Source organism: Brassica napus, chromosome C2 (assembly GCF_020379485.1).
Source record: "Brassica napus cultivar Da-Ae chromosome C2, Da-Ae, whole genome shotgun sequence".
Classification (NCBI taxonomy): Eukaryota; Viridiplantae; Streptophyta; class Magnoliopsida; order Brassicales; family Brassicaceae; genus Brassica; species Brassica napus.
This window is the reverse complement of record NC_063445.1, coordinates 38,558,157-38,571,151: the sequence shown is the minus strand read 5'-3', so window position 1 is coordinate 38,571,151 and position 12,995 is coordinate 38,558,157. Positions and strand designations below refer to the sequence as shown.

The window sequence follows — 12,995 nt, the reverse complement described above, 5'->3', positions numbered from 1 at the left end:
AACAATGTTATAAAACCTCCTCGAGTTTGAGGACGGCCATGAAAGCTTCTTGAGGTACATCATCCCTACATATGGCTTTCATTCTCTTCTTACCTGGCGTATGTTTTACACCATTCACATCAAAGTTTCATAAAAAAAATAGAAGTAAAAAATTCATACTATACAACAATGGTACATTGTGATTGACACATTGTTGTAGCGGAGAGATGCGGGATATCTGTCTAGTTTTTTGCTGCAGCGAGTGCAAGAGAAAGTTTTTGACCATTCACACATTGTTATATTCACAAACAAACAAAAAATGTACAAATTTACAGAATCCTTTTGGAGCTGAAAATAAAACTCAGTTTTCTTCTATTCATGTAAGTTTCCTTTTTTATATATAAATATATCTAAATAAACCCATTAGATTAAAAGAAGTCATTCTTCTTCCTATTATACGTTTCTCTTCTCCATGGCCAATGCTTCTGATTTACAGATAGGGCAAAGGTTTTTCACAATCAGCCATTTCTCCAAGCATTCAGCATGATACTCAGGCCCACAATCCAAAGTAGCAATCTTTTTTCATTCTTGAAGTTTTCCTGCAAAAAAAAATAATTAAGACATCTCTTAAAACCCAAGCATGTGCAGCCTTTAAAAGCTTCATCTTTGGCTATATTTTGTTACCTAACATATGGTGCAAGGTTCAGTTTTATCTTTAGTTTGCGGAGACGAGGGTGATTCTTCTGCAAGGTTTATTACAGAACATGTTCTTGTTTTCAGATGGCTCTTGACATCTTCCTCTGTCAAACCAGTGTTTACAGTTCCAATCCGCTCACTCAACGCAAGAAGCTCCTGTTCAGACCAATGTGTTATCAAATCAGTTTCAACAAAAACACATAAACGTGATCACAGAAAACTACATTGCGAGATTCACAAACTAATTCTGAAGACAGACAACTTGCAGCTGCTAAATACATAACTATGATAACAACATGGTAAAGAGTAATGAATGGCTCACCAGTAAGACATTTCCTCAATGTGCAAACGCATATCTCTATGATGATAGGTCTGTTCGTTTCATAGACGCCACATCCAGCGGCAGCGGCAAAATAATGTACGGTGAACGAGACAAAAATAAGAGTAATTTGATGCAGCGGCAATCGCTGGTGGACTTCCAGAGACACAAGCAATGAGAAGCCGATGCCGCTGATATTTTCTGCGTCTGTTTTATCCTCCGTTTGTTGCCGCACGACTGCAAAATCAGTCCGCCGTGCTTCATCTGTGCTCTGTGTTGTTGTCGTTAAAGCTTTAATTTTTTGAAGCTACCGCTGCGTTCAGCGGTGATGAAAGGAACAGAGCTAATCTCAAATCGTGGAGGAGTAGATTCCTATGAATTCACTCTGCTCTTTCATGACTCTTTCTTCCTCTGTCTGATATGAGTTGGCAGATTCATGACCTTCTTAGCAGTAACAACTTTCTTAGCCTTCATCTGAATGAAGAATAAAGCATCCAACATCCAAGCAAGTTGAACCACAAAATAAATCAATCATGAGAGTAGATGAAGTTTATTTATTGAACTTACACTGTGTAGCAGACTTAATTTCTATTGCGTCCCGACCTCATTTATTCTCAGGCTGGGCTTTTTGATTCTCCCGTTCTACCCCACTCGAGCAAAGCACACTAACTCAATTAAGAAAATCACGTTCTTTAACCAACCAAGAAAAAGGAAAAAAACAGATATTTAGCTTTCTCCTCATCTTCCCGAAGTTTGAGCAGCTGCTCTTCTTCCTGAGCCATAGCCTGAGAAATAAGAGACGATTCTCCATTATTGGCTAAAAGTATCTCTTTCTCTAGAAGAGTCTCCTCACAGTTAGTGAAAATTAATACCCATTTACATAGAAAAAAAATCGAAGAAAATGCTGAAACTCTTACCAATCCAGAAAAGGTGAAACCTCTTCACTGAGAAGAGAAGTCGCTGAATCGGCAGAGACTTCTTTCTCCGTTTTCCGGTCGCTGGCCATTACAGAAGCCTTAAGAATCGAAAATGAAAAACAAAAATAAATCAAAGATTTAGATCATTCGCTTTTTACATAATCAAAGAACTGGGCAGATCTACCGAGTCGAGAGCGATTGACTTCTGAGGATCAATCATGCTTTCAACCAGCTGATATATATAGATTTCAAGTGAAGGAAACGGAAGAGGCACCATCGTGACTGGGTTTTATGAGAATTATTCCCGAATTAAAAGAAAGACATTGAACCACAGGGGAGGTGAAGAGAAAACGACAGGGAAGGTTAAGCAATTGAAAAGAGCAACATGAATTATCCAGATTATGAAAAGAACGGCGAGGTTGAGTTCATGAGGACAACTATGGAAACCCTAATCGAACGCATTTATGAAACCACACGCGTAAGGCACAAAGCAGACCAAACTACAATCCGATTCGGACAAACTAAGCTGATGATTGTTTTCTTAGTTTCTACATTTTGGATTTTCTGGTTTTTGGTTTTTAGTTTTTGGTTTTTAGATTTTAGATTTTGGTTTTTGATTTTTGATTTTGCCGTAGATTTTAATTTTTTGAAAAACATGATGGTGATTTTTGATTTTGGTTTTTAGCCTTTGACTTTTGCTTTTAAAATAACAAAATAAATATAAATATCTGGATATGTAAAGTGTATTTAATTATAGTCAATGAATAATTGATTTTATATTAACAGAATTAAAATATATATATATTTTTAAAAAAATATGGTAAAATGCATAACATTTATGTAGTTCAAAAATTAAAACGTACAAAGTAATAGCTAGATTATTAAATAAAAATTGTAATATGTATAATACATTGGAAATATTTTCTTTTTTGGATATTAGTATTTTGATGGCAATATTGATTTTTATTTTTAGATATTAGTTATTTGATTATTCGGTAAATATTATGTTCTTATAAATTTGATTTATTATTTGTCAAATTATTTTTAAAATATGATTTATAAGTAAATTGGTTTTAATGAATGTGACAGTAAGAAATCAATAAATAAATAAAAATTAAGTATCTATATATTATCAATAAGGAATATGTAGATTGGTTTATTTTTGAAACTAAAAATAAATAATTATGTTAATTTTATTCCTTAGTATAAAATATACAAAAACTTTAGTGATTTGGAATTACTTATTAATTTTATTATATTAATACATAAATATACAAATACTTTAATAATAAATAAAAAAAAAACCCATGAATGCAAAAAAAAAAAAAACCACGTACACCGTTAAAAACCAAGAAATAGTGGCTTTTGGTTTTTACTTGAAAATAGGTAGTTAACTACAAAATCTGATTTCCTATATTTTAGGAAATCTATTTTCCCAAAATCTTGATTGGTAAAAAAAAGGTTTTTACAAAAACAAAAACCAAAAAAAAAGGTTTTTACAAAAACAAAAACCAAAAACTATTTGAAAAACCACAAACAATCAACCTATGAACGAGACCAAAATACAAACATACTCGACGAAACTTAACCGGAAATTAAATGGACCACAGTCTTTATGAAATGCACACGTGGACAGCTTTAGGAGAGGCAAAAGTGTCTCATTAACAAGAAATTCTTTTTCGTTTTCTTTCTTTTAGTTAGGGTATTTTTGTGTACAAGCGATTCGTGCACAGCTCTATGGAATGATAGGAGAAAGGAGACGCGTCGTTGAGTGTATTCTCTTGCTTCGATAGTTGAGAAACCAGGAGATCCTGCTCTTAGGATACTGCCATATGGGTATGGGCCAGTGTATGTCGTCGGTGCCTTAGTAGCAGCAGGGGGGATTGGTCTTTAGGCAAGGGCCGCCTACCGATAGTGAAGATCCCAGGGTCTTCTTGATCTATGATCGATGGTTCCGACTACCAGGGTCGGTCCTTGGGTGCATCCTGATCTGTAGTTGATGGTTCCAACCATTAGGGGCGGTCCCTGAGCGTCTAGGTGTGGAACCGTGGAAGGTGTTTAGGTTTATAGCTGCATCCTTCAGTGGGGATTGCCTACGTACCCTTCAGTGAGGGATCAAGTCCTTCATAGTTCATGTATATGGATGCACGGAGCCTAGATGGGCGCGGAGCCTGATGGAGACACGTAGCCTGATGGAGGCGCGTAGCCTAACGGAGGCATGTGGCCTAGGGAGCACGGGGATCTAGCGGGCACATGGCCTTAGTGGGCACGTATCCTTGGTACGGAGCTCTAATGGGCACATGGCCTAAGGGGCACGTAGCCTTGGGAGCACGGGGCTCTAGTGGGCACATGGCCTAATGGGCATGTAGCCTTGGGAGCACAGGACTCTAGTGGGCACATGGCCTAATGGGCAAGTAGCCTTGGAAGCACGTTGCTCTGTAGTTGGTAGGAGTCATCTGTTCTAGGGGGCACATGGCCGGAGTAAATGGTAGACCTGTCGATATGCTGCAGTGAACATGATGTGTCGAAGTGCTTCAGTGAGCATGGAGGGACTCTGCTGATGAGCTGGAGATCGTGGCCTGAGCCAGTAAGTAGAGTTGTAGACGTGCTGCAGGGAGCATATATCTTCATCTAGTTGACAGTAATCGCAGGGATTCGTCGGTTATAAGCCTCTAGATGAAGATGGTCTTCTAGGTGTGAAACCTTGCCTTGGCGGCTGTAGAATTGGTGAGCTCTGGTTATCGACGTCTCCCCCCCCCTCTTTCTTTAGGTTTAGAAACCTATATTTATAGTGGAGGTCGTGCCTCCCTCTTACGATTTGGAAATATTCATTATATCCTTAGATAATATAATATTTCCCTTTTTCTTAAGGGAGGTCATATGTATTGGAATACTTCCTCTTTTTCTCGGATCTAGAGAGATTCCTTCTTGTCCAAGCCGGTACCTTATTAAAGGAAGATTTCTATTTATCCTAAGGCAGGATAAATCACTCGGCCTGGAAGCCGAAGGCAGGGACCCAGACCTGGGGGTAGGAACCCGGAACCTGGGGGCAGGAACCCGGAACCTGGAGGCAGGAACCCGGAAGTTGGAGTAATCTCTTCATGGAATATTTTTCCCTAACAGTTTGCTCCTTATTTTCTGGTTTCATGTATGAAGGCAGGAAATAACATGATTTTTTTCATAGGACTTCGTGAGTCTCACTGTTGAATTTTGGAGTAGGACGTCGGCTCGTAGTCTGGGCCATCAAACTCCTTTGTCGATAGTGCTCGGATGTACTTGCGGTCGGTCTAAAAGTATTCACAGCCTGATTGGAGATATATCGCCTGGAGAATGGGCAATAATCCTTGATTCGATACAGACATGTGGTCTAGATCGGATAGTGTATTCGTCGGTGAACCCAGTGGGCATGATGTCATGGCCTGGACGAATGTAGATAGACTTACAGACATGCTTCAATGGGCATGTGTTTGGTCTGAATGAGGATAGTCACGTGGATGTAGTTGTACCCTTGATTCCGATGGCCTAGAAGTGGATAATCAGGAAGAACCACCATGTAGGACCTAGTAAATGCTCTAAGGGAGGACATCACTGTCACACAGGGTCAAGTTGAGCCTGTAAGACTTTCTTCTTCTCCTTTATAAGGATGCGACGTTGCCCCTATGGTGGGGATTGGTCGGAGTTGGCTGAAAGTTTGATGGAGATCCCGGGAACGTATGCATAAAGGGTGATGTTTCTGCTCATACCCCAGATTCTTATGTTGCTCCTGTAGCTATACTCGGCCTTAGTTCAGGCAGGACTTTAGTTTGCATTTCTGGAGGCTCTATGGTTCAATGAATCGTGTGGAGGAGTGTATGCGTCAGGACCCAAGAATTCTAAGAGGGAGAATTTTGGCGAGGCTAAGGATTAAGGGGATGAGGAGGTTTAATAAGACCCGGGGGCCGAAACAGAGGATCCTCATGCTTGATTCGACTAGCCTTGCTTGCGCCTCTTGAGCTTGTAAAAGCTGTAATGGACTTTCATTCAGGTCTTCATGCCGGTCTCCTTATTGCATTTAGCATACTTGATGCTCCTTGAGGTTTTGATGTTGTAGTTGTAGCTTCTTGCCTTGTCTCGGGATTGTACCTTGACTTTTGGCAGGGGGGACGTTCAGCATGTTCGTCTTGGTACTCGGAGATAACCTAGTTGACTCTTGGTACCGGAGTAAAATTCTTGGACATGTTGTTTGCGGTGAGCGGTAGTGTCCATGCCGAATGGAGAAGGTGGAACCACTAGTTGAACTCTGCCATTGATTCTTGGCTACTCTCAACTATGTAATATTGCAATCTTCCCCCGGAGGTAGGCTACAAGCAATGCTAAGATGGCCTTGTGTCGTGCTTTCCTGGAGGATCCTGGGCATGTTTCCCAGAATCTGAAGATTTAGAGATACATCCTTCTGAAACTCATGGCTCGTGGGTGCAATTCTTCATAAATCGGAGGTTGTATGGACTTTCGTCCAGGAACCTGGAGACTGGATGGACTTTCGTTCTGGAACCCGGAGGCTGGATGGACTCTCGTCCTGGAACCCAGAGGCTGTAGGGTGAATCCCTTCTTCAAACTCAGAGGTTTTAGGATGTAGCCCTTTTGGACCTGGGGGTCCTAAGGTGTTATATCGAGCTCTGCCCCTGTGAGTAGGCTGCTCTTAATCGTGTGCGACATTGCACTCTGCCCCCATAGGTAGGCCACTATTAATGTCGTTTTTTAGATGTTGCATTCTACCACTCGTAAGTAGGTTACTATCAACATCTTTCTATAAGTTCGTAAACTTTCAGACAGGTATCGCATTCCACCTCCCTTAGGTTGGTTTCTATCGATATAAATTCCCCTACGAAGGGTCCATGGACCTTCGTTTCTGGCCCGGAGGCCGTTTATAACCCAGAGGTGTTTTATGAACCCGAAGGTAACTTTTGGACCCGGAGGTCATGTGGGAATCCGGAGTATCTCCTTTAGATCCTGAGATCGTATCTGGACCCGGAGGTCATGTGGGAACCCGGAGGTTCTCCTTTCGATCCTGAGATCGTATCTGGACCCGGAGGTCATGTGGGAACCCCTAGGTTCTTCTTTAGATCATGAGATCTTATTTGGAACCCGGAGGTTGAGTAAAGACCCAAAGGTCATTTGGGAACCCGTTGGTTCCTTCAGACCCTGAGGTCGTATTTAGGACCCAGAGGTCGTTTTGAACCCGGAGGTTTCTCGGGACTCGGAGGTCATTTCGAACCCGAAGGTTGCTCTAGATCCGGAGGTCGTTTTGAACCTGGAGGTCGTTTGGGAACCCGGAGGTTCCTCTAGACCCGAAGATCGTTTTGAACCCGGAGGTTTTTTTTGGACCCGGAGATCGTTTTGAACCCGGAGGTTTCTCTGGACCCGGAGGTCATTTGGGAACACAGAGGTTCCTTCTGGACCCGGAGGTCGTTTTGAACCCGGAGGTTGCTTTAGACACTGAGGTCGTATTTAGGACCCGGAGGTCGAATAAGGACCCGAAGGTCGTTTGGGAACCCTGAGGTTCCTTTAGACCCTGAGGTCGTATTTATGACCCTGAGGTCGTTTTGAACCCGGAGGTTGCTCTAGACCCGGAGGTCGTTTTGAACCCAGAGGTTTCTCTTGGACTCGGAGGTCGTTTTGAACCCGGGGTTATATAAGAACCTAGAGGTTTACCTTTTCCAGGCCCTGAGATCTTTTCAGGACCCGGAGACTGAATGGGGACCCGAAGGTTCTTAATAACCTGGGGGTTCTGATCTAATAACCCGAAGGTTATCTTTAGACCTGGAGTTCTTAAAAACCCGGAATAATTGGTTTTGCAGGGACCGTACTCCGCCTTCCTAGGCAAGACTACTCCCGGTACCTGTTCGGATTTCGCATTCTGCCGCTCGGAAGCTGGCCACTATCGAGTTCCTATGTTGTATTCTACTTCTGCAGGAAGTCACTGACAGGCTTAGAGGGTGCTAGTGTGGGTGTTATGACCCAAGTGCCAGGCTTACGCTGCTTTCCACGTCGGGAGAAGCAGGATTTAGATTGCTCCATGTATTTCACAGTACTTTTGCAATGAATATGTGCCATGTGTTCCATGTATTGTATAGCTCGTAACGTTTTAATACAAGTACTTTTCACAATGGTACTCTAGGGACCCCGATGCATCTTAGGCTGCACAGGGGATTTATGTAGTTTCGACAGCATACTCAGGCTTGCGCAGACCCATTCCTGCTTTATATCTCATACCCATTATCTCTCCCTGTACAAACTCTGAGTTTGAATACAGTACTTTTGCGTTTGTATTTAGTATACTCCCTGCCTGAGAGTAAGCGTGTAAGCTCCTCAGGCAGTACTTTTGCATTATATGTAATATGCTCCCTGCCTGAGAGTAAGCGTATAAGCTCCTCAGGCAGTACTTTTGCATTATATGTACACCGTATCCAGCATGGGAGTAGGCTCTTGAGCAGGAGTACTATATTTGACCGCATACTATGGCTTGTGCTAGCCCATTCCTGCGATTGTCAAATATTTTCCATGCGTCATATGTGTGGGTTTTCCACTTATGCGCAAGATCATAGGATCTAGTAATCCCTTTTATTGATCTGGAGGCAGGGATGGATGCAGGGGTCGAAGCCTGAGCTTCCCTCAACAGGAACCTGGAGGCCAGTGTCCTGCCCGAGGCCTGGACGATATTTCCCAACCAGTTTGCCCCTTATTTCTTGTTTTCGTCCTCAAACTCGGGGAATAACCTGTGCACTAAAGTCAACTGGAGTTGCTCATTCTCAGCAGGCTTTCCCTGGGCAGGACATCGCTCCAGTAATCCTTCTTTCCCAGGTTCTTCTTAGGTCTGGACCGCGTTCGAACCTGGAGGAGAACAAATTTGCCTGGGATAGACAGGAGTCTAATGGATATTCCCAGGCCTGTGGCTTGTTTAGGTCGATTGACCTAGGGAGATTCAGGATCCTGGCCTTGCATGTCAATGGATGGCAAGACTTATTCATGGGGCTCGTGGCCTGAAGTAGTTCTCTCCTGGTTGGCGCAAGACCTGATGGAGTGGGCATCAACGTCAGCTTGCCGTGTTTGAACCTGGAGGAGAGTTGATTTCCTCGAGATAGACAGGAGTCTAATGGATATTCCCAGGCATATGACTTGTTTAGGTCGATTGATCTAGGGAGATTCAGGATCCTGGCCTTGCATGTCAATGGATGGCAAGACTCGTAGGTTTGGCTGGTGAAGATCACTTGTATCTGTCGAAATCTACTGTAGGTGATATGTTGCCCCGCTCGAAAGTAGGAGTTCTTGATCTAGGATTCGCATTGCAGTGATAAGCGAGATCTGTCTTCCTGGCGCAGGACCTCGGTGGCGCATAGCCACATATTTCACGGATCCGAATGGCACATGACCGGGGCAAGGAAACTAATTATCGATTTACTTCTTGCTTATGTGCCCCCATGATTGGATATCAGCAGGAGGATGATCTTCTGAAGAAGATACGCCCTGACTCTAGGATGAAGAAGTTCTGTACTAGGTAGTAGTCGAGTGAAGATCGCGATTTTTCTCATTCCTTCTTCGGGAGGAATGACCCTTTGTTGAGGCGTGAAGGCTGATTCTTTGTTGTACTACCCTGAGGTATCGACGTACGTCGTGTAGGAACTTGTAGTCCCTGATGATTCTTCTTTGGAATCTAAGGCTCCTAAGGGCTTCATGTTCTGATCCTGTTGGACCTGTACATTTATCCTGGGGAACTTGGAGGTTTCGAGGAATTAGTGCTCTGACACAGGAGGATTTATCCTAGGGAACCAAGAGTCTTTATTGACTTAATACAACATCGCACTCTGTCCTCCGGAGATGGACCACTCTCGATGTCGATTGGATGTGGGCTGTTGTCGAGATAGCACATGTTCCCTTCTGTGGAGCCATTCGGAGTGCCTTCAAGATCTATGGGACAGCTTCGTGGTAATAAAACTTTTGTGGGACACGTGGTCCTGCAGTTTCTGGTACTCTTTGCTGGTCTCAAGTTTTTCTATTTTGTCATCTTGGATGTATCTTCCTGAAATCCGGCGATTGCGGAAATATCCTCCTGAGGTCCGGAGGATCTGGAATTTATCCTCCTGAAACATGGAGGTTTGTGGGCTTAGTCCCTAGAAACCCGGAGTTCGTGGAACTGATTCTCTTGGAACCCGAAGGTTTTGAGGTAGACCCTACTGAAATATGGAGGTTCCCGGATGCTGGCGAGCTCCTTTGTCTGTCTTGCCAATGACTTTTGTACCTCTGGCGTGTGGAGCAATATTTCTGCTATTTGCACCAGGACGGCACTCCCTGTGTACTTTTGTTCTTTTAGGTAAAGCAACAGTACTTCTCCTGTCCCTGGGCTAGGAGAGTATGGGTTGACATGGTCTCATGTGATTTTGGACCCAGATTGGTCCATATGCAGGGATTGACCTGGGTTTGGAGTCGGAATCCGTTGTTTGGATAGCAGGGGTTGGCGTATTCTATCACGTATCAGGAGATGATTGATCATCCACGAATAATGATTTTCTCATATTCCTTGGATTTCCTTCTTTGCAGGCGTCGTTCGATGACTCGTTCTAGCTGCTCTCTGCCCTTGCTTGGGTGAGATACTCTCAGCGTTTCACGATGTCTTTTAACGTCCAGGCTGCTCCCTGCTTCCCCTTGGGTGAGCCACTCTCGGCGTTTTCTGGACGTCGTTCGATGACTCGTCGCCTCATCTCGAATCTCCTTTGCCACATGCATGTTGATGGGAGTTGTTGATGTGTGTATCCCCGTGGGTTAATGCTTAGCTCATCTGCCCCTGCTTTCCTCGTGGTCGTGTCTTCCTCATAGGTATATCAGGGTACATGGTCAGGAAAAGCGGTAGTAAGGTGGTCGGAACCCTGGATCCGGAACCTGGAAGCTGGGATCCAGAACCTGGAAGCTGGAACCCGGAACCCAGAGGTTTGGCTTTTTCTTTTTGATGAATAGTAGCGGGAACATGTGTTCTCTGGCTTCTTTTACTCCCATTTGCTCCAAATGAGTAGAGGGTATGAAGACCAGCACTCCTTGATGTAGTATTAGCATTTTCCCTGGCTCCTTTGCAGGAGGTAGAGCAGCAGTGTTTTCGGCACTTAGGCAGGGTTTCTTCGCGGAACATCTCCAATGGAATTCGACGAGTACTCAAAGGCATTCTATCAACCTAACTATCAGGCTTATCTAGTATACCACTACCACTTAGATTCTAGAACCTATAGAGAAAGGTGGTTCTCCAGTTACCTCTTAGTGGTTGCCTGGTATGCCTGCAGTATTTCCAGGAGCTCTTCTTCTGACTCCTCCTGTTTGGAAGCATTGATGGCGTCTAGGGCTTGCTATGTTGCTACCAGTTGACTACCCACTGATGTTGATGTTGGTGATGACTGCTCACGTTGGGCCCAAAGGGCTAGAGGCTTGATATATAGTTAAGACCCGGAACCGGCAGAAACCAAAGATTGTAGAGGTCGGCCTTGAGGTTGGGACCTAGAACCGGCAGGAACCAAAGACTGTAGAGGTCTGACTTGTGGTTTAGGCCCGGGACTAGCAGGGACTAGCAGGAACTAGTAGATAATTCCCTTATTGGATCATCCTACTGATGTTAGCCTGGTGCTATCCTCCCTTGGAGAGGTGTTTCCAGCCGGGTGAACAATGGATGTGGTGAGAAGAAGTTGTTTCTTGCCCCCAGGTGGCTGGGGTTGAGAGATTTTGCAGGAATAGATGTAATGTCTCTTCCGCCTATCACATTATCACATAGTTTAAAATTGCCCCTCCTTCTAGCGCTAAACTATTAGGGTATTTTGGTGTACAAGCGATCCGTACTCAGCTCTACAGAATGATAGGAGGAAGGAGACGCGTCGTTGAGTGTATTCTCATGCTTCCACTACAAGAAAACAGGGATTTCCTACTGAATTTTGTGACTACATCTGCAGTCGCTAAATATACCATCCGAATACCTACTATTTAGCTACTGATTTGCGACCAATCTAAATCTGTTACTAGTTGGTCGCTAATTTACGACTACTCAACTTAGTCTTTATTCAGTCGATAATTTGCGACTATTTAGCTACTTATACTAGGTCGCTATATTTTTGTCGGTCATCAGTCACAAAATACTGTTACAAAACACGTGGAAATCGTTACTGGGTTTAGTACACCGGTTTTTGACGACTGATTGTAGTAGTCGCAAAATAAGTAGCAAAAGAGTAGCAAAACAGTTGGTAAATATTCTATATATAGATGAAAACCGACACATTTCTTATCTCATCACCCGCGTAACAATCATATCCTTAAACAATTTCGGAAAAAAAAATCGTGAACAACAATGACGAGCATTCATAAAATATCCTTTGTATGATGGTTGTCACGAAGGTCACTCGCAGTTATCTTTAGCTGCTCGAGTTTTGCAAAATAAGACAGATTATAATATGAGTGAAAAATGTGTGGATTCGGTATGCCAAATGTTATCAGACTATTTACCACCTGGAAACCAATCAACCGCTTCACATTACGAGACATAAAGGTTGATGCGTAATTTGGGCCTCTCCTACCATACAATTGATGTTTGTGTTAACAATTGTATGATCTTCTGGAAAGAAGATGAAAGATGGGATAAATGTCAATTTTGTGATGCACCAAGATGGAAGCCTAGAAATGAACGGCGTAGGACGAAAGTACCATATAGTCGTATGTGGTATCTACCTATTGCTGACAGATTGAAGAGAATGTACCAGAACAAGAAGACTGCATCAGCAATGAGATGGCATGCAGAGCACCAAGCAAAGGAGGGTGAAATGTGTCATCTGTTAGATGCGGCGGAGTGGAAATACTTTCAAGATCAACATCCCCGTTTTGCAGAAGAACCTCGTAATGTTTATCTTGGCTTATGTACGGATGGCTTCAATCCATTTGGAATGTCTAATAATCATTCGTTGTGGCCAGTGATCTTGACTCCATATAATCCACCCCCTGGTATGTGCATGAAGACAGAGTACTTGTTTCTCACAATTTTGAATTCTGGACCGAATCACCCGCGAGCTAGTCTAGATATCTTC

The 12,995-nt window shown here is 43.4% G+C and overlaps 1 long non-coding RNA gene across 1 annotated transcript; it reads right to left on the bottom strand.

Moving 5' to 3' along the window:
- Positions 1-242: 242 nt before the first annotated feature.
- LOC106353524 lies at positions 243-2,470 on the bottom strand. The gene is made up of 5 exons (XR_007319608.1): positions 1,912-2,470; positions 1,562-1,779; positions 998-1,468; positions 664-831; positions 243-578 (listed from the first exon to the last, which is right to left on the bottom strand). It is a non-coding gene; the product is annotated as an uncharacterized LOC106353524 (long non-coding RNA).
- Positions 2,471-12,995: the final 10,525 nt, after the last annotated feature.